The sequence below is a fragment of the Pinus tabuliformis genome, chromosome J (genome assembly GCF_031772625.1).
Source record: "Pinus tabuliformis cultivar Carrire ecotype Pingquan chromosome J, CPIR1, whole genome shotgun sequence".
Taxonomy (NCBI): Eukaryota; Viridiplantae; Streptophyta; class Pinopsida; order Pinales; family Pinaceae; genus Pinus; species Pinus tabuliformis.
The window spans coordinates 1,088,674,152-1,088,695,784 of NC_142295.1; the positions used below are offsets into that span (position 1 = coordinate 1,088,674,152).

Genomic DNA, 21,633 nt, shown 5'->3' on the forward strand with positions numbered 1-21,633 from the left:
GCCAACTCTTGGAGCATAGTGGCTGAGAAAGTTAATGCTGAAATAACTCATTAGTGCCTTAGCTGTCCAAAATAGTCAGAAGCAATTTGGTTTGGCGGCTGTTGGAGTCGGCTGACGATACGCTGTCAAAATTTGCGTATTTTCTTATCCTTTAGGCTAGCTGTCGTTGTACATGTGCTGAGTCATCTTTCAGCTGACTTTATTCTGCTGTTTGTCTTCTAGTGACTTGGAGCTGGCAGTGACCGATCAACTGAGGCTACCGTGGCAAAATCTGAAGCATTGCTTGCCACCAATCCTCCTTAGGCATTTGATGTCTTCGAATCTTTATCAAGGTTTCATCGGCCTCTGTATATCTGTAAAAGTTAGGAGGAGTTTCAAAAAGATGATTTACCTCATTTTCAATAAAGAACAGGCCTTCAAGTTTATCGTATAAGCTTTGTCCTGTCGGAGGCCCTGTTTGCTCAGATGTACTGCCAGATGCAGTGATTTGATTTTCAATGTAAGTTGCCATTCTGTTGGTGAATTGATCTTGGGAGATCAGTCTTCCTGCACCGCTTAGGAGGCTGGGCAGGCCCTTTGCTTGCAACACTGCCATCTTGATTTTATATTCCTCCACATCACCCTGTATCTCATAGCACTTCCTCTCCACAGTTTGTACATAATTTCTGAGAGTTAGCACCTTTTTGGTTGTGAGGACAGCCTCTGTTCTGTTGATAATGCCTATGGCTGCCAGTTCCTCCTTTTCCTGCCTGTTCAGAAAATCTATCATTCTGTTTGCCTGTTCAGGCCTGTCTCCCAGTAATGCTTTGGCCTTTTGGATTTCTGCCTGTGCTTGGCCCATTAAGTCCATCTGCTCATGTATTTTTTTGATCGACCTCCATTGTTGAGTGATGGATTGGCCAATTTTTGCCCATAGAATCCTTTTTATGTCGGCCATGGCAGTCTCTAGATTCAGCTCTTTCTCTAAGGCCTTTATCTTTTCTTTTAGGGCCTTTATTTCTCTGCCCTGCTCTGCTACAGTCACTTTTGATTTTTCGTACTTGGCATCCAGTTCTGCCAATTTTTGCTTGGCCTTCTTTATTTCATTTGCCTGGAGCTCCATTTCTTTGATGGCCTTAGTCAATTCTTCTACGCTTGTGCTGGCATCTGGAGCTGTTGTTGTTCCTGCTGCTTCTGTTGTGGGGGCCACTGCTGCCTCTGTAGTTGTTGCTGTTGTTGAAGTAGTTGGAGGAGCTTGGGATGTGGATTCCCCCTGTTTATCTTGTAATACTACCTCAAGCTCTTTCTCCAAGTCGAGGACCTTCTGGTTTAGCTGCATTATGAGGTCCAGTTGCTCATCGGCTTGCTTTTCCTTTTGTAGCTCTGCTGTTTGAGGGTGCTCTGTGGGCAGCAGCTTCAACCTCTTCTTTAATGCGTTGAGGTCATCTTCTTTCTTCTTCATAAGGGCCTTTACACCCTTTGGATCACTAGGATCATTTCCTAGGTCGATAATGATGTCTTCAAGTGATTTTATTCTATTGTCTTTGGCTAGGGAGGACATTCTCTCAAAATCCAACTGTGTGTTGGTATTTTTCAGGGACTCCTTTAGCTCATGGGCCATGGTTGCCCTCTCCACCAAGGTTGCATAAACCATCTCTCCAGTTTTCTTGTGGAGTTCAATTTGGTCCATGGGATGGATGTCTTTGGCCATGACCTCCACCCTTGTCGTCACAAAATCTGTAGCTGACTTAGGCTGCAGTATTGTAGGCTTAAAGTGACTGAGGAGCAATTTTTCCTCTTTAATGTCATATACAGACATTAGCCTTTCTTGCTGGGCTGGTGTTGCATTAAGAAATTGTTTGTAGACTTCCACCCTCAGCAAGTCATTCTGAGCCTTTATTTGTTTGAAAGAAGCCTTAGTGCTCTTGGGCTTCTTGCTCTGCTGAGAGGAGGAAGACACCTCCAAACCAAGTTGTAATCCTTGCTCCTGCTGAAAGGAGCTTGTACCTGTCTGTTGGATGCCCTCCCTGTCTTTCCTTGCACTGTCCAGGACATCTTCAGTGATGTCTTCTACTTCTGGGGAGTATACCCTTTGCCTTTTGGCTCCTAGTTGTTGGGAGGATCCACTAACAGGAGTGGACTCTTCTCTATCCCTTTTCATACCCCTCTCCTCATGTGCTGGGGTCTGCAAAATTGGAGCAGTTAATGGCCCAGTTTGTGGAGGTGGAGTTTGCATTGTTGGAGCTGCTGGTAGCTCCGTTTGTGGAGGGGCAGTCTGCTCTTGTTGCTGTTCTGGTTGCTGCCCTTGTTGGGGCTCTTGCTGCTGCTCATTTAAAGGGGCAGGCTTTTCTTTCACCGTTTCTTCTTCTGCACTCATTATTCCTTTCCCTTTGTCAGTACCTGGTGCTGCTGTAGAGGGTACCTGTATAGTTGGTGCAGCTGTTGTGGCTGAGGTCCCTTCTCCTGCTGAGTGTGGTCGTTTGAAGGGTACCTGCTGTACAGAATCTAAGTCAAGCATCTTTTCCAATTCCCTGACATTCTTTTGCATTATTTCTTCTTCAGTTAATTTTTCAACTAAAGTATCCTGTTGCCATTCTTGCTGGTTGGCATATTTTTCAATGTGTGGATATTTGCAGTGCTTATAGCCTAGTAGTCTGTACTTGACTCTTCTAGCAGTAATGAAGCCTTCAGGGTCATAAGGGACCCACCGGAAGCTCTGTGATAGCTTGTATTTGTCTTTGAGGATTAGGTCGACCTCTGTCCATCCTTCTTTTTTATTCATGATGAAGGGTCCCAGGTGGTCCTTGAACTTAAGATGGGCTTTCTTTTTAGAGCTGTGAAAGTGAGTGAGGTCAGAGTGAATTAACTGCCTATAATACTCCAAGGCAAATATCCTCATGGGCACATATTTTGGAAGTCTGTATGGACAGAGCTCACAGCCATAGACTCTGATGACTGTATGATCCTCATATAGGTACCAATCACCTATTTTGTACTTCCTGGAGAGCTGCAGGACCTTCTGTATCTCAACTGATATTCTGGGAGGAGGGGACCTCATCAATAAGCAAGATCCAGGATATACAAATTGATCAATAAATTCACAATAGGAATAGGGTGAATATTGTACTTCATGGTAGACAGATGTCCAGAAGATCACAGATCTTCTTTCCCCTCTAAAGTCCAGCTTTTTGATGTAGCATGGAAAAACCTCAGACTGATAGTACATGAAGAGGTGGTAGATATAAGATGAATATTTGAAGACACCCTGTCTGTCTACTGTGCACAACTGATCATGAATCTTATTAGCTATGAACTTGGCAAAGTTGTATTTGCGGGCAGGGGGCTGGCCTGGGCTGTAAGCACCTAACAATACCAGCATTGTTGCATCCACATGCTCAGTGGTTCTGTACCCTAACAGATAGGCAATCATGTCCAACAAAAGCCTGCCTACATCAGTGAAATAGACATCCAGGTAGGGAGTTGGCCCTGTGGGCTGGCACTCAGGCCTCATAAATGTCTTGGTGATTCTTTGGATCTCTTCACTGGTCATCTTGGCACCATTGTCCAGCAGATAATTCATAGAAAAAGGGAACAGCAGTTCTGTTTGATCAAAGTTAAGCATCTTATTGATTGATTCTGGATTGATGTGGAAGAGGATGCTCCCAGATGGAGACTTAACACCTCTGTGCTGTACATCATAATTTTCAGCGCATAGGTGGATGACCTCTAGAAAAATGTTGACAGAGGGAAGGCAGTAGTGTGGTAGATTTGATTCCCAGATCCCATAGGTGTCCTTGCCTTTGAGGTAGTCATCTCTCAACTGTTTGTAGGTCTGCAAAAAGTCCCTGCCAGTCACAGAGTCTTGGATAAGGTAGTCCTTGTCAGCAAGAGGCAAGGACTGCAGGTCTTTATTTGGTGGATTCATAGGAGCCACACTGAGAGCTGTGGGTGCAGGAGCAGCCATTGTACAAGTGAACTTAGACCAGGTGATTACAATGTTTGCAAATTTCCTCAAAGATTTGAGTGGCAGGCCTATTGCAGATAGTGCTTGAAATTTTCTTCAAAGTGAAAAAGCAGGCTTGGCAGACTTGTTTTTTCTGTTTGCTGGTAAATTCACAGGGATTGTGGATTCGTGAAGATGATTGTAGAGGGTGAGCGGGCTTCAATCTGGTGAGATGTAGCCTCGGGCCTCCACCCGGCAAAAGGGAACAATGCCGGGCAAGTTCGAGGCCAAAATTGTAACCTTCGACCGTGAATTATCGTTTTAATGTAGAATTGGCGGGGCAAAGGGTAATGCAGGTGGATTTAATGGCAAATTCAGTGACAGACAGTCTGCAAATTAGGATTTGAATGATTCTTATGGGGAATTCACATAGAAATGGTATGCACAGGGGCGAAATAGGGAAATTGCGGTGAATACCTGGAAAACAAGCTCGGAATGCCTTCGGGCCGAACAGGGGGAGCTTACTGTAGCTGAATTGCCAAGTTACAGTGGCCGCAGCTTCGAATTTGATGGCTGGAGGCGATTTCGCGGTAAGCAGGTTGACAACGGCTTTGTCTTCTTCACGCAAAAATGACCACAAACGGCTAGTTTGGGCATTTATAACAGAAAATTTGGACAATAAGGGTCATTGGCGCTTTTTCCACCAATGACGTCAGCATGACGTCACAGCGGGCCCGGGTACGGAGGTGACGTGGATGCTGAGCTGGAGGCCAGCATGGCGGACGCGGTGGCAGGCGGACGGGGTGACGCGACGGTAGAGTGACGTGGGCGCTGACGTGCGGGAGGGGTGGTAACGGGGAGGCGGTAAGCGGTCTCCCCGCACCGCTTTTGGCGACAGGCGGTATCGGGGAGGGGGGCTCCGAACAACCCCCGTGCCTGCCACGCGTCTCGGGTACGGCGCCCAATACCGCCCTTCCCCGGACGTTAAAGGGAGGTAGGTCGGGGAGCGAGATTGACCGCCCACCGTTAGATCGGGGCGACAGAGATCGGACGGCTGGTGGGTACTGTGGCCAACGACGCAGCTTTGGGTTGGGTCCCGCCCGGCCATTAAAATATTCAATTTAATATTTATGCACGGGACCATAGGTTTAATGGTTTTTTGTGGGTTTTTCGGGTTTTTCTTTAGGAAAAAGAGGTTTGAGAGGGTTAGAGCAGAGGGAAAGGGGTTCTTTGTGGAATTTCTGAATAGAGGGGAGGTGAGGGCTTAGGAGGAGGTTATTACTCCAACCAGAGGTCAGAGCAATCCCATGATAGGGTTGACTATAGTCCCTGGTGGACTAGAGTCTCCCTTAACAAACTTATTTAGCTATAGTGCTAAAAAGGGGGGATATCTATACATTTCTTGGGATTTATACACCATGGTGTTATAATAGTAGGGGGGAAGGGAAACATAAGGGATTTAGAATAGATACAATCAGTAGATAGTACTAGGGGGGAATGAGAATGAGAAATGGTGTTTACTAAGCTTTATGGAGCTCAAACTTAGTTGGGAAGTAGATCAAAATGAAAAGAATTTTAGACAAGAAATGTGGCTTTTAAAGGAATAAGAACCACCATAAAACCTTAAATTCTTCCATGAATATGAAATGATGAAGGGATGTTAGTAGTGAATGTGAAAGGGGAAAATGGGAAGTTAGACATGCTCCTTTGCTTTGCTGCAACATGATGGAAAAGAGAACCTTCTCAGTCCACTGATATTCCTTTGCAAACAGGTTATCAAACACTCACTCGAAAGGAATGACATTTCTGCAACCCCATCTGCCTACCCCTCTATTTCCTAGCATTTTTTGTTACTTCATGGACAGTGCACTTGGACTTGCAAACCCTTAGGTGCCTTTTCTTTTCTTTGGCTTTTTTCTTTTGATCTTCTATCTAAGGCTACCCTTATTGCTTCCAAGGTCCCAGATTAAGCAGTTGGGAACCTTCTTTCTCTACCTAGCTACTTTGTCTGCCAGGATTGAACTGTCTGGGCAGACTTCTTTCTCTATTCTACAACAGAAAATTGAAACATGGCATGATCCAGGTTAGGCTGTTGGACCACCCATCAAAACTGAATCAACATCAAGCTATATACACACATTGTTTTCTCTTGGAAATATGGGATCTTTGCATCACCAAAGCAGAGCATATTTGGACCTTTCTTTGCCAATCATGAAATATGAAACCTATTGGTATAGGTAGCTAACAGTGGCTCCACATGGGGATGGTTTTTCCATTTGAAAGACCAAGAACAGCAGGTCAGTATGCCTTGGCTCTTGATCTGTTGTGACCAAAATTTGAAAATTCTCTCTTTGTATTTCAAAACTAGAGGCTATTACTTCTATGGAATTTCTGGCATGTAAAGCCCCTTTCTACTTATTTACAGTGACTTCTCAAACTGAACTATTTATCTGCTGAAAGAAAATATATACAGCTGATTATGTACAAAGGAAAATTAGGCTGCACTCATGGATGGTAGTCAAAATAGTGCTTCAGCATCCTGCCATTCACAGGACCTTCACCTAAGTCAGTGCCCTCCAAATTTTCCAAAAAATAAGTGTTATTTCCCTGTATTGCTTGTATGACAAAGGGCCCTCTCCAAAGGGAGTCAAATTTGCCATGCTTACCCTTGTCTTCTCTTCTTGAATCCCACTTGAGGACTTTGTCTCCAATGTTGAAATCTTCTGCCTTAGTTCTTCTGTCAAAGGCTTTCTTTAGCTTTTCTTGTAAAACTTGAACTCTGCTGTAGACTTGATCTCTAGTTTGTTGCAAGCATATTATCTGATTGATCCTTCTTTGCATGTCATTGGGCTCAGCTTGACTTTCTTGAAGTAGTCTCATAACAGGAATCCCTAGTGATGAAGGGAATTTGGCTTCTAACCCATAGACTAACTCATATGGGCAGACCCCAATTGATCTCTTAGTTGTTAGTCTATCTGCCCATAAGGCATTCACAAGTTTCTTGTGCCAATTCTTTTTATTTTCTTCTAACACCTTCTTTATGATGTTTACAAGGCTTTTATTTGATGATTCAGCAAGGCCATTTCCTTGGGGATAGTATGCAGTAGAATGGCCCAAGGTAATGTGAAATTTGTGGCAAAAATTCACCATCTTCTTGGATCTGAAAGCAGCAGCATTGTCTGTTGTTATCTTGTTGGGGCAGCCAAATCTAGACAATATGTTATTCTCCAAAAACTGAATGATTGTCGAATCATTTTCCTGCCTACATGGGATGGCTTCAATCCATTTAGTAAAGTAATATGTGGCTGTTAGAATCCATCTATGCTGGCCTGAAGATGAGGGATGAATTTCCCCAATGAAATCCAAGCCCCATTGTTGAAACGGTCTCTCTGTTGCAATAGGCCTCAAAGGAAGTGGCAGTAACTTTTTCTTTCCCTCAAATACTTGACATTTATGACATGAGGTGGTAAAATTTTTAACATCAGAGAACAAGGTGGGCCAATAGTAACCAGCTCTCAGTATTTTATCCACAGTGGACTTCCAATACAAGTGTCCACCACAGTCACCTGCATGAAACTCTTTGGTGACATTGTTAGTCTCATTCTCAATTAAGCAGTTTAGCAATATACCTTCATGGTTTTTCCAAAGCAAATTGCCATCCATAACACAAAATCTTGAAGCTTTCATTTTTAAGAACCTACATTTAGTTCTGGACAATCCTGGGGGAGCACATAGGTTTTGCAACACATAAGAGATGTCAGAGTACCAAGGGGATTGTTCAAAGGCTACATTGATCTTTGGAGTCGCCAGCTCCGGTTCATTGTCCAGCTGGTTTATGTCTAAGGCTTGGAAGTTTGCTTCTGTCATTAATTTGGCCAAGCCTTGCCCTTTGATTAGTTTTGTTGGTTTTATCTCAATATCAAATTCCAAGATGTTGGCAATCCATTTTCCTCTTCTGCCCTCTAAGTTTTCTTGGTTGAGTATGTCTTTCACAATGGGACTTGGCACATAAGCTATAATATGTGAATAAAGGATGTAAATCCTAAAGTCTTTATTGGCCTTGACCAAAGCATAAGCTTGTTTCTCCATAATTTGGTATTTTAGAGGTGCATCTCTAAGAGCTCTACTAAAGAAAGCAATGGGCTTCTCATTTCCTTGGTCATTTTTCTGCAATAAAACAGCAGCAATGGTATGCTGGGAGGCAAAGGAGAAAATGATGAATTCTCTATCAAACTGAGGATTTGTTAAGACTAGGGTTTGGGTAAGGGCCAATTTTATACCTTCAAAGGCTTTATTGGCTTCTACTGTCCATTTCACTTTTGAGTCCTTCTTTAGCATGTTATTTAGTAATCTGATCAGTTCTGCTAAGTTTGGGATAAACCTTCTTAAGAAGTTGATCTTACCCAAGAAGGCTTACAATTCTTTGATGTTTCTTGGGTGGGGCATTTGTAAGATAGCTTGGATCCTATCTGGGTCAATCCTAATGCCATCCTTTGAAATGATATGTCCTAACAGCTTACCTTCTTCCAAACCAAACAGAGACTTCTTGGGATTCAAGGAAATTCCATATTTCCTACATGTTAAGAAGATCTGTCTTAAGTGTTTCAAGTGTTCTTGGTCAGATTTTGAGAAAGGTGTGAGGTCATCCAAATAAATGACAAGAAAGTCATGAATCTCCTTGGCAAAAGCAATATCCATTGCTCTTTGAAATGTTGCCCCTGCATTTTTCAATCCAAAAGGCATTTTTACATATTTGAAAGTTCCCCATGGGGTTGTGAATGCAGTTTTGTCTTGATCATCAGGGTGTACTAGGATTTGATTAAAGCCTGAGAACCCATCAAGTAGTGAGATCCTTGAGGCACCTACCACTCTTTGGAGAATGTGATCCATCTTGGGTAGGGGATAGTTGTCTTTGAGGGACACTTGATTCAAGTTCCTTAGATCCACACAAAGCCTTATTTCACCAGTTTTCTTTCTTGTGGGCACCAAATTTGAAATCCAATCAGAAAACCTGATTGGTGCTATGATGCCAGCTTTAAACATTTTTTGCAATTCCTTTTCAATTGAAGGGAGAAGCATGGGATTAATCCTTCTCAATTTCTGCTTGAATGGCTTTTGATTAGGCTTGAGAGGGATAGTATGCTGGATAACAGAGGTGTCATAGGATTTTAAATCCTCATAACCCCATGCAAAGACATCCTGAAACTCTTTGAAAAGGTCAATGTATTTGGGTTTTTGATCAGGAGGTAAGGATGCAGACAATTTTATTATTTTGGGTTTTTCAATAGTTCCAATGTTGCATTCCTCAATGGCAGCATTTAAGGGCTGCATTTTTGGTTTTCTAGGGATGTCATTTGAGTCAAAGATGTCCTCTAATGGAGTTAGGCCTGTTGGGAGAAAATTGTCTTTCAGCTCTATGATTTCAGCCTCTGCAACAGCTGCTTCTTCACAACTGATTTGTTGAATTTCTTGTATGTTTTCTTTATTGAAAATAGTTGGATGTAGCATTTGGTTGGCTGTTTTGGGTGATATTGGGTGGTTATTCTGTTTACTCTGTATTTGTGATTGACTTGCTCTCTCAGTGTCAATGTTTAATCCTGCAAATTCTTGTTGCAAAGTTAAAAAATTGTTTATTTGTGTATCATCCTCAAATACTTGCCAATCTTTGACATTGTTTGGAATAGAGGGCCTGTGTTTTATCTCAGCTGTAAAGCAATTATTAGGTTCAAAAGGCAGTTTGCAGGTACTTGCAAATGTAGCCAAACTATGAGCATGAAGATTGTGGGTCCTAGAAATTTTGGTGATTTGAAATTCAGTGAAGGAGTTTAGTATTTCAGCAGCAGCAGACCTATAAGACCTCAATCTTTTGTCATTAGTGACAAAATTTCCCTTTACTTGTTGGATGATTAAATCTGAATCTCCCATAATTGAAACCCTTGTGGCTTGTAAGGACTTTACTAGCTTGAGGCCTAGTAGAAGAGCTTCATATTCTGCCATGTTATTAGTGCATCTGAAATTTAGTCTATAGGCTCGACCTTCTGCATGATTGTTTTGTTTATTATGTATCCAAACTCCAGCTCCTGCCCCTAATTTGTTGACTGACCCATCAAATTCAAGGAACCACAGGATATCTTGTTCTAGGGGAGAGTTAATGACCTCTTCATGAGCTGGAATTGTAAGTTGAAGTTCTGGTTTTTCTTCTAGGACAGTCTCATCACTTGATTGAATCTGCTTGATTTCTGGAGCAGCAGCTGTGTTTAATGTTTGTTTAACCATTGTTTCTTGGGTAGCAGTTTGTTCATTAGTGTCCTGCTCTTGTTTGAGTGTCTTGGTTTCAACATCATTATTTGAGAGACCTGTATTATCATTGAAAAGAATGTATGAGTCTATGTCTGAATGGACAACATATATGGGAAAATTTTGAGGCTTTTCTTCACTGCTGACCATGTACTTCATTAATGTTTCTCTGTATAGTCTCTTTGGTTGCCCAAAAACAGAGATAGTAGCATATGACATGTCCAACTGCAGGGAACCCTGGAGTTTAGCTCCCCATGATCTTGATAACAGCATTCCATATTTGGGTGGGATATCAGCAACTACAACATCCATTAGAATTGTTTTATTTGGGTACTGGACAAGTGAAACACAGAGATCCTTTATCAGGCCCAAGCACTTGACTTGGCTAGAGTCAAAGGAGAATAGGTCCTTATATGGTCTTGTAATATCCAGGTTTAGTCTCTCCATGACTGATTTGGGCATCAGGTTGTGAGAGGCACCTGAGTCAAACATTGCATTGTGTAATATCTTATCATGAAGATGCAGGCTGACATAAAAAGGTAAGATGCCTGCAGCTGCTGTCTTTCCATCCACCTCTGGGCCGAAAAGTAGTTCTGGGGTATCATCCAACACATTAACATCATCTTTGTTGTTAGTAAGTTGAAGGGATTTCCTGATTTGTTGTTTGTAGATGCTGTGTTTGGCCAGTTCTGAAAGAGGAATGGCTACCTTCAATTTGCCAATCTCAGCTCCCAAGTCAAAGGGTTTTTCCGATTGGATCTTTGTGTTGTGGATGACAGTCTTTTCCTTGTTCACTAAGTCTTCTTCTCGATTCTTGTCTCGATCTTGAGACTTGTCCTTGTTACTTATCTCTTGGGGAATGATACTTGGATTAGGCTGCAAGGATGAGGTAGCCATAGGCTATTGTTTTGAGGAAAAAGGTTCAGTGACTTCTTCAACAGTCACTTCCTTTGTCATTGACTCAGTTGTGTCATTTGGCTCTGTGACTATGGCCTTTTTGGGTTGCTGGCTATCCTTTACCTTTTCAGGCTGTGTTATATTTACAGTTCTGCTCCTTAGCTTGTATTGTTTATGAACTTCATAAACAGCTGTGTCATAGCCTTGTTTAAAGTCAAATGACTCACCTGATTTGGTTTGGAACTGCTTGATGTCATCATCCTCATGATCTTCTTGACCCAGAAAAATTTGCTGCTCATCATTCAGGCCCATTAGGTTGATGTGGGTGTCATCTACTTGCTCATTTGAAGCGGATGCTTCAGTATAGTTTTCCTGGAATGGAGGTCTTATGTCTGGATCAGAGCTGACTTTGCCAACGTTTGGGTTTTGATTTCTCCTAAAGTTTGGATTCCTGATAGGGTTATTTTGTGGTGCTTCCCATGATGACTTTCTCTCAAATGATTCTACTCTGTCCCCCAATCTCTTCATACCAGTGAGTATTGCATCCAGTTTTTGGTCAAAGGCTGAGGGTTCTTCTTTGAAGGTGGTTCTTTTTTCCAATCTTGCCCTGTTTCTTTTGGCAATCAAGTTAGCCTCTACTTTGACAGCAACCTTTTGGGCATCTTCAAGGGTTTCAGGGGCTCTTTCCTTCAGCTGATATGCCATGTCAGGGTCAAAACCATCAGGGAATTTGTACAAGACTAAATCAGGAGGAGGTCTTAAGTTCTGTGGTATTGCGTTATATACATTGTTGAATCTTGCACAATACTCCAAAACGGTCTCTTGAGGACCTCTTTTGATTGTATCATATTCACCAAGTATGTGCAGGGGATATTTCTTCTTCTCCCATCTGTTAGTAAAGGCTTGATAAAGCTCATCAGGAGTTGTGATGGTATTTACAGTCAGGGATCTAAACCAAGTTCTTACATCCCCAGTCAGACTCTGAACAAACATTCTCATTCTCACACTGTCATCATCTATTTCATAGTTCTCAAAATGGTCTTGCATCCTTTTGGCATGCTGAATAGCTGTGAAAGGGCCAGTGGAGTCAAAATATGAGATCTTGGATTGATAGTCCTAGGGTAGAGCTGCAGCATTAGCAGGTAACTGCAGGGGTGCATACCTATTGGCCATATTTGCAGGGTTTATGGGATTGACAGGGATAAACGGGATAACAGGGACGATGGGTACTACAGGGGTGTTGGGAACGGTAGATACTAGAGTGTTGGTTAAGGGAATATGTGCAGTGGATGAAGGTGTGAAAGGAGGGCTTTGAGATGTAGAGGGGGAACTGGGGGAAACAGGGGTAGACCGAAATAGAACCTTGATTGGGGTTGGAACTGGTTCTGGGTAAGCTGTCTCAGGACTCAAATCAGTGGGATTTTCCTGCCTTTGCTGCTTCCTAATGATTTTATGGATTGTATTGGGGTTTTCAAAAATAGCTGGTGGATTTGGGTTAGGATTTGACCTAGTGTGTCTAGTTTCCCTTTTAGGAGCCAGCTTCTGAACTTCTTTTTGGTATTTTCTAAGATATTTTTAGGATTGTTTTAAGGGACTGCTCAAGCTTTTAGAACCATTGTCTATGGACAGACAATAGTTGAAGAATAATATGCTTTGTCCCCAGTGGAGTCGCCAATTATGTTATCACTCAGGTTGTTCCCTTTGACTCCCAAGGGAATACAGCCGAGGTAACCACTAACCAATCTTTGGGTCACAGGTTCTAGCCTACCTATGACCAGAGAGGGCTCTCTCTTTATGTTTTAATTTTGTTTGGATAGTATTTTAGGCTAGCTATAATGTTCAAGGTTTTGTTTTTGGAATGTGTTTGGTGATGACTTCAGTCAATATATATATGTGCTCATTAGCATATCCTAGTCCATTAGGCATGGAGTTAGTGGCCCTTTAGTTTGTCTGATAAGCTGTGTGATACTGTAGTGATGCTGCAGAGCTAGATTAGTGTCTGAGAAACAATTTTTGAAATGGTGATGGAGTGTGGTATAACTAGTCTATGAAAGGCAATTAAGAATCTTCCAATAAACTGCTAAAGAAAGACAGTGATAATATTATTCTAGAAGCAATGAAGAATTTCTAGATAACATTCATATTTAAAGAATTAATAGAAACATGAGCAATTAAGAATTCATGTCCATGGTTAATTCTGAGGACAAACATTTACAACAGTAAAAATTGAGTACAAGGTGTAATAAAACAAATCCTGCACTATTCCTTTTCTTTACTGCTAGTTTAGTGAAACATGAGTATGATTTAATAAACATAAGAAGACAAAAACAGAGATTGAGGAAAACTTGTTATTTCATCAGACAGCACAGGAATTCTGCATCAGCACGCATAGCATCATCCAGACATCAAATTTTCAGGAAATCACTGAGCTGGTCCAGCCCTTTGTATTAGATAAACTGAAAGTATACAATAGATTTGCCTTAGAGTCAAAATCACCAACCCCTAATGTGTTGCCAAGGGGGGGTATATATACAAAATTTACATGAGAAAAATATCAGAGAATGAGTTAATGACTCATTTATGTTATGCCAACTCTTGGAGCATAGTGGCTGAGAAAGTTAACGCTGAAATAACTCATTAGTGCCTTAGCTGTCCAAAATAGTCAGAAGCAATTTGGTTTGGCGGCTGTTGGAGTCGGCTGAGGATACGCTGTCAAAATTTGCGTATTTTCTTATCCTTTAGGCTAGCTGTCATTGTACATGTGCTGAGTCATCTTTCAGCTGCCTTTAATGCTGACTTTATTCTGTTGTTTGTCTTCTAGTGACTTGGAGCTGGCAGTGACTGATCAACTGAGGCTACCGTGGCAAAATCTGAAGCATTGCTTGCCACCAATCCTCCTTAGGCATTTGATGTCTTCGAATCTTTATCAAGGTTTCATCGGCCTCTGTATATCTGTAAAAGTTAGGAGGAGTTTCAAAAAGATGATTTACGTCATTTTCAATAAAGAACAGGCCTTCAAGTTTATCGTATAAGCTCTATCCTATCGGAGGCCCTGTTTGCTCAGATGTACTGCCAGATGCAGTGATTTGATTTTCAATGTAAGTTTCCATTCTGTTGGTGAATTGATCTCGGGAGATCAGTCTTCCTGCACCGCTTAGGAGGCTGGGCAGGCCCTTTGCTTGCAACACTGCCATCTTGACTTTATATTCCTCCACATCACCCTGTATCTCATAGCACTTCCTCTCCATAGTTTGTACATAATTTTTGAGAGTTAGCACCTTTTTGGCTGTGAGGACAACCTCTGTTCTGTTGACAATGCCTATGGCTGCCAGTTCCTCCTTTTCCTGCCTGTTCAAAAAATCTATCATTCTGTTTGCCTGTTCAGGCCTGTCTCCCAGTAATGCTTTGGCCTTTTGGATTTCTGCCTGTGCTTGGCCCATTAAGTCCATCTGCTCATGTATTGTTTTGATTGACCTCCATTGTTGAGTGATGGATTGGCCAATTTTGGCCCATAGAATCCTTTTTATGTCGGCCATGGCAGTCTCTAGATTCAGCTCTTTCTCTAAGGCCTTTATCTTTTCTTTTAGGGCCTTTATTTCTCTGCCCTGCTCTGCTACAGTCACTTTTGATTTATCGTACTTGGCATCCAGCTCTGCCAATTTTTCCTTGGCCTTCTTTATTTCATTTGCCTGGAGCTCCATTTCTTTGATGGCCTTAGTCAATTCTTCTACGCTTGTGCTGGCATCTGGAGCTGTTGTTGTTCCTGCTGCTTCTGTTGTGGGGGCCACTGCTGCCTCTGTAGTTGTTGTTGTTGTTGAAGTAGTTGGAGGAGCTTGGGATGTGGATTCCCCCTGTTTATCTTGTAATACTACCTCAAGCTCTTTCTCCAAGTCGAGGACCTTCTGGTTCAGCTGCATTATGAGGTCCAGTTGCTCATCGGCTTGCTTTTCCTTTTGTAGCTCTGATGTTTGAGGGTGCTCTGTGGGCAGCAGCTTCAACCTCTTCTTTAATGCGTTGAGGTCATCTTCTTTCTTCTTCATAAGGGCCTTTACACCCTTTGGATCACTAGGATCATGTCCTAGGTCGATAATGATGCCTTCAAGTGATTTTATTCTATTGTCTTTGGCTAGGGAGGACATTCTCTCAAAATCCAACTGTGTGTTGATATTTTTCAGGGACTCCTTTAGCTCATGGGCCATGGTTGCCCTCTCCACCAAGGTTGCATAAACCATCTCTCCAGTTTGCTTGTGGAGTTCAATTTGGTCCATGGGATGGATGTCTTTGGCCATGACCTCCACCCTTGTCCTCACAAAATCTGCAGTTGACTTAGGCTGCGGTATTGTAGGCTTAAAGTGACTGAGGAGCAATTTTTCCTATTTAATGTCATATACAGACATTAGCCTTTCTTGCTGGGCTGGTGTTGCATTAAGAAATTGTTTGTAGACTTCCACCCTCAGCAAGTCATTCTGAGCCTTTATTTGTTTGAAAGAAGCCTTAGTGCTCTTGGGCTTCTTGCTCTGCTGAGAGGAGGAAGACACCTCCAAACCAAGTTGTAATCCTTGCTTCTGCTGAAAGGAGCTTGTACCTGTCTGTTGGCTGCCCTCCCTGTCTTTCCTTGCACTGTCCAGGACATCTTCAGTGATGTCTTCTACTTCTGGGGAGTCTACCCTTTGCCTTTTGGCTCCTAGTTGTTGGGAGCATCCACTAACAGGAGTGGACTCTTCTCTATCCCTTTTCATACCCCTCTCCTCATGTGCTGGGGTCTGCAAAATTGGAGCAGTTAATGGCCCAGTTTGTGGAGGTGGAGTTTGCATTGTTGGAGCTGCTGGTAGCTCCGTTTGTGGAGGGGCAATCTGCTCTTGTTGCTGTTCTGGTTGCTGCCCTTGTTGGGGCTCTTGCTGCTGCTCATTTAAAGGGGCAGGCTTTTCTTTCACCATTTCTTCTTCTGCACCCATTATTCCTTTCCCTTTGTCAGTACCTGGTGCTACTGTAGAGGGTACCTGTATAGTTGGTGCAGCTGTTGTGGCTGAGGTCCCTTCTCCTGCTGAGTGCGGTCGTTTGAAGGGTACCTGCTGTACAGAATCTAAGTCAAGCATCTTTTCCAATTCCCTAACATTCTTTTGCATTATTTCTTCTTCAGTTAATTTTTCAACTAAAGTATCCTGTTGCCATTCTTGCTGGTTGGCATATTTTTCAATGTGTGGATATTTGCAGTGCTTATAGCCTAGTAGTCTGTACTTGACTCTTCTAGCAGTAATGAAGCCTTCAGGGTCATAAGGGACCCACCGGAAGCTCTGTGATAGCTTGTATTTGTCTTTGAGGATTAGGTCGACCTCTGTCCATCCTTCTTTTTTATTCATGATGAAGGGTCCCAGGTGGTCCTTGAACTTAAGATGGGCTTTCTTTTTAGAGCTGTGAAAGTGAGTGAGGTCAGAGTGAATTAACTGCCTATAATACTCCAAGGCAAATATCCTCATGGGCACATATTTTGGAAGTCTGTATGGACAGAGCTCACAGCCATAGACTCTGATGACTGTATGATCCTCATATAGGTACCAATCACCTATTTTGTACTTCCTGGAGAGCTGCAGGACCTTCTGTATCTCAACTGATATTCTGGGAGGAGGGGACCTCATCAATAAGCAAGATACAGGATATACAAATTGATCAATAAATTCACAATAAGAATAGGGTGAATATTGTACTTCATGGTAGACAGATGTCCAGAAGATCACAGATCTTCTTTCCCCTCTAAAGTCCAGCTTTTTGATGTAGCATGGAAAAACCTCAGACTGATAGTACATGAAGAGGTGGTAGATATAAGATGAATATTTGAAGACACCCTGTCTGTCTACTGTGCACAACTGATCATGAATCTTATTAGCTATGAACTTGGCAAAGTTGTATTTGCGGGCAGGGGGCTAGCCTGGGCTGTAAGCACCTAACAATACCAGCATTGTTGCATCCACATGCTCACTGGTTCTGTACCCCAACACATAGGCAATCATGTCCAGCAAAAGCCTGCCTACATCAGTGAAATAGACATCCAGGTAGGGAGGTGGCCCTGTGGGCTGGCACTCAGGCCTCATAAATGTCTTGGTGATTCTTTGGATCTCTTCACTGGTCATCTTGGCACCATTGTCCAGCAGATAATTCATAGAAAAAGGGAACAGCAGTTCTGTTTGATCAAAGTTAATGATCTTATTGATAGATTCTGGATTGATGTGGAAGAGGATGCTCCCAGATGGAGACTTAATAGCTCTGTGTTGTACATCATAATTTTCAGCACATAGGTGGATGACCTCTGGAAAAATGTTGACAGAGGGAAGGCAGTAGTGTGGTAGATTTGATTCCCAGATCCCATAGGTGTCCTTGCCTTTGAGGTTGTCATCTCTCAACTGTCTGTAGGTCTGCAAAAAGTCCCTGCCAGTCACAGAGTCTTGGATAAGGTAGTCCTTGTCAACAAGAGGCAAGGACTGTAGGTCTTTATTTGGTGGATTCATAGGAGCCACACTGAGAGCTGTGGGTGCAGGAGCAGCCATTGTACAGTTTGAACTTAGACCAGGTGATTACAATGTTTGCAAATTTCCTCAAAGATTTGAGTGGCAGGCCTATTGCAGATAGTGCTTGAAATTTTCTTCAAAGTGAAAAAGCAGGTTTGGCAGACTTGTTTTTTCTGTTTGCTGGTAAATTCGCAGGGATTGTGGATTCGTGAAGATGATTGCAGAGGGTGAGCGGGCTTCAATCTGGTGAGATGCAGCCTCGGGCCTCCACCCGGCAAAAGGGAACAATGCCGGGCAAGTTCGAGGCCGAAATTGTAACCTTTGACCGTGAATTATCGTTTTAATGCAGAATTGGCGGGGCAAAGGGTAATGCAGGTGGATTTAATGGCAAATTCAGTGACAGACAGTCTGCAAATTAGGATTTGAATGATTCTTATGGGGAATTCACATAGAAATGGTATGCATAGGGGCGAAACAGGGAAATTGTGGTGAATACCTGGACAACAAGCTCGGAATGCCTTCGGGCCGAACAAGGGGAGCTTATTGTAGCTGAATTGCCAAGTTACAGCGGCCGCAGCTTCGAATTTGATGGCTGGAGGCGATTTCGCGGTAAGCAGGTTGACAACGGCTTCGTCTTCTTCGCGCGAAAATGACCACAAACGGCTAGTTTGGGCGTTTATAACGGAAAATTTGGACAATAAGGGTCATTGGCGCTTTTTCCGCCAATGACGTCAGCATGACATCACAGTGGGCCTGGGTACGGAGGTGACGTGGACGTTGAGCTGGAGGCCAGCGTGGCGGACGCGGTGGCAGGCAGACGGGGTGACGCGACGGTAGAGTGACGTGGGCGCTGACGTGCGGGAGGGGTGGTAACGGGGAGGCGGTAAGCGGTCTCCCCGCACCGCTTTTGGCGACAGGCGGTATCGGGGACGGGGGCTCCGAACAACCCCCGCGCCTGCCATGTGTCCCGGGTACGCGCCCAATACCGCCTTCCCCGGACGTTAAAGGGAGGCAGGTCGGGGAGCGAGATTGACCGCCCACCGTTAGATCGAGGCGACAGAGATCAGACGGCTGGCGGGTACTGTGGCCAACGGCGCAGCTTTGGGTTGGGTCCTGCCCGGCCATTAAAATATTCAATTTAATATTTATGCGCGGGACCATAGGTTTAAGGGTTTTTTGTGGGTTTTTCGGGTTTTTCTTTAGGAAAAAGAGGTTTGAGAGGGTTAGAGCAGAGGGAAAGGGGTTCTTTGTGGAATTTCTGAACAGAGGGGAGGTGAGGGCTTAGGAGGAGGTTATTACTCCAACTAGAGGTCAGAGCAATCCCATGACAGGGTTGACTATAGTCCCTGGTGGACTAGAGTCTCCCTTAACAAACTTATTTAGCTATAGTGCTAAAAAGGGGGGATATCTATACATTGCTTGGGATTTATACACCATGGTGTTATAATAGTAGGGGGGAAGGGAAACATAAGGGATTTAGAATAGATACAGTCAGTAGATAGTACTGGGGGGAATGAGAATGGGAAATGGTGTTTACTAAGCTTTATGGAGCTCAAACTTAGTTGGGAAGTAGATCAAAATGAAAAGAATTTTAGACAAGAAATGTGGCTTTTAAAGGAATAAGAACCACCATAAAACCTTAAATTCTTCCATGAATCTGAAATGATGAAGGGATGTTAGTAATGAATGTGAAAGGGGAAAATGGGAAGTTAGGCATGCTCCTTTGCTTTGCTGCAACATGATGGAAAAGAGAACCTTCTCAGTCCACTGATATTCCTTTGCAAACAGGTTATCAAACACTCACTCGAAAGGAATGACATTTTTGCAACCCCATCTGCCTACCCCTCTATTTCCTAGCATTTTTTGTTACTTCATGGAGGGTGCACTTGGACTTGCAAACCCTTAGGTGCCTTTTCTTTTCTTTGGCTTTTTTCTTTTGATCTTCTATCTAAGGCTACCCTTATTGCTTCCAAGGTCCCAGATTAAGTAGTTGGGAACCTTCTTTCTCTACCTAGCTACTTTGTCTGCCAAGATTGAACTGTCTGGGCAGACTTCTTTCTCTATTCTACAACAGAAAATTGAAACATGGCATGATCCAAGTTAGGCTGTTGGACCACCCATCAAAACTGAATCAACATCAAGCTATATACACACATTGTTTTCTCTTGGAAATATGGGATCTTTGCATCACCAAAGCAGAGCATATTTGGACCTTTCTTTGCCAATCATGAAATATGAAACCTATTGGTATAGGTAGCTGACAGCTGCCATCTCTCCCATCTACGTTTTCTTCAACCATCCGATCACTGCCTTCAAACTCTGCAAACGCATCCCTCTGCCCAACTTCTTTTACCCTTGAAATTCATCCATCACCTTGCTGCTTTGCCTGCGAATTCCTCTCCTGCTACGTGTGTTATCTCCTTGCCCTCACAGCAGTTCCCTCCCACAGATCTCAACTCTTCATAGCCCATATCCATTCTTCTCACTCCTTAATCCTCCATTGAGCCCGCAACCATCCTTTCCTGCAATTCTACCTGCAAACGCCTCTCCTTAGCCCGTGGATCTCCTTTGCACACTGCTCCATTCACTCTTGCACAACTCTCTTCTGCTCCCTCTGCAGCTCCATCGCAACCATCAATCCACCGTTGCTCCATTGCCCCTACGTCCTTCTCGCTGGTTGCAATTCACGACCTCCTCGCTGCACTTCCATTCCATTGTCAAAACCTGCATAAGCAAAAAGCAAACATTTCGATTTGTTTCTTTTTATTTACTTCTTATGTTTTAGTGGCTTAGGGTTAGCATCGTTCCTTTTTTTTTTTTTTCATTTATGAGTTAGGAAAGTTTAAAGTTTGATTTTATTCTTTGCTTTGAGTTAGACCTATTCCATTTCAAAATTTCGATTTTTGTTTATTATTTTCGATTTCCCTTTAGTTTATTTTCTGATTTGATTTATGTTAAACATTTTATCATTTTTTTTTTATGGTTTTTGATTTTTATTTCTTTTCATTTTCATCTAAAACATTAAAAAATCTAAACATTTAAAAGCATTAAAAAATTTAAAAATTGAAAATTTCTAAAAAATAAAAAAAAGCCCTTTTTCTTTTTTAAATCTTTGTGACATTTGATTTTGATTTTTTATTTTTTACAAAATTAAAAATCATAAAAATTTCTAAAATTTATTTATTATTATTATTATTTTTTGTGACTTTGTGATTGAGGATAAAATAAACTAAAAAGGGATTGGCGCTTTCACATTTAATATTTTAATGTGGCCTATGGCCCATTAAAATTTTAATTTTTAACCCTTTAATTCATTTTAATTACGTCACATTAAAAGATCTTGATTTCTTCATTCGACTAATTGCCTAAGGAATAATTGAAATACTAATTTAAAGTTCCTTGGTGTTATTTGATGATTAAATGTATTTTTGTGATTTCTCTATTGTCAAGGTGCGACTATTGTTTTAAAAATTATATTGACTATATGAGAAAGTTAATTAATTCTAGATCTAGGTCATTAATGAAAATCATTTTAAATCTGGAATCTCTTGCATGATAAAGTTTTGGGCGTTTGCATTTAATCGTTCATGGTCTTCGCTTTGCCACATTATAATTTGCTCTGGATGACTTGTCATTTATTTAGTCTTTGGTTAATTCAAATTAAAGGCACTGGTCTGTAGTCATTTTTATCTTGTGATTGCGTCTATCTCAATTGACCGAGACCTGTTCTAAATTCATCAAGTTGTTCATCCTTAAAATCTCCTAGAGCCCGTGTTCCATAGGCTACCCTCGTCCATTCACCTTAGTGACTACCCCCCTTGACTTATCTGAGAGGGAGTCTAAACGGAGTGAGTAAGGATTAGAGTGACAACCCTTACTCTGAGCGTTGTCATGGTGCCTAGACACTTTGTGCAACAACAAGGCCCATTGCTAACCTTAGTTTATCTCAAGGCACAACTGGGTTCTCAATTCGGTAGTATATAACTATGTTCACTTCTGTCCCTTTTGCTCCAT

At 42.3% G+C, this 21,633-nt stretch overlaps 1 pseudogene; it reads right to left on the bottom strand.

The window, feature by feature from the left end:
• The window catches only part of LOC149230811 (putative sugar phosphate/phosphate translocator At5g25400 pseudogene), a 73,375-nt pseudogene extending 53,102 nt beyond the window's left edge, over positions 1-20,273 (bottom strand).
• Positions 20,274-21,633: the final 1,360 nt, after the last annotated feature.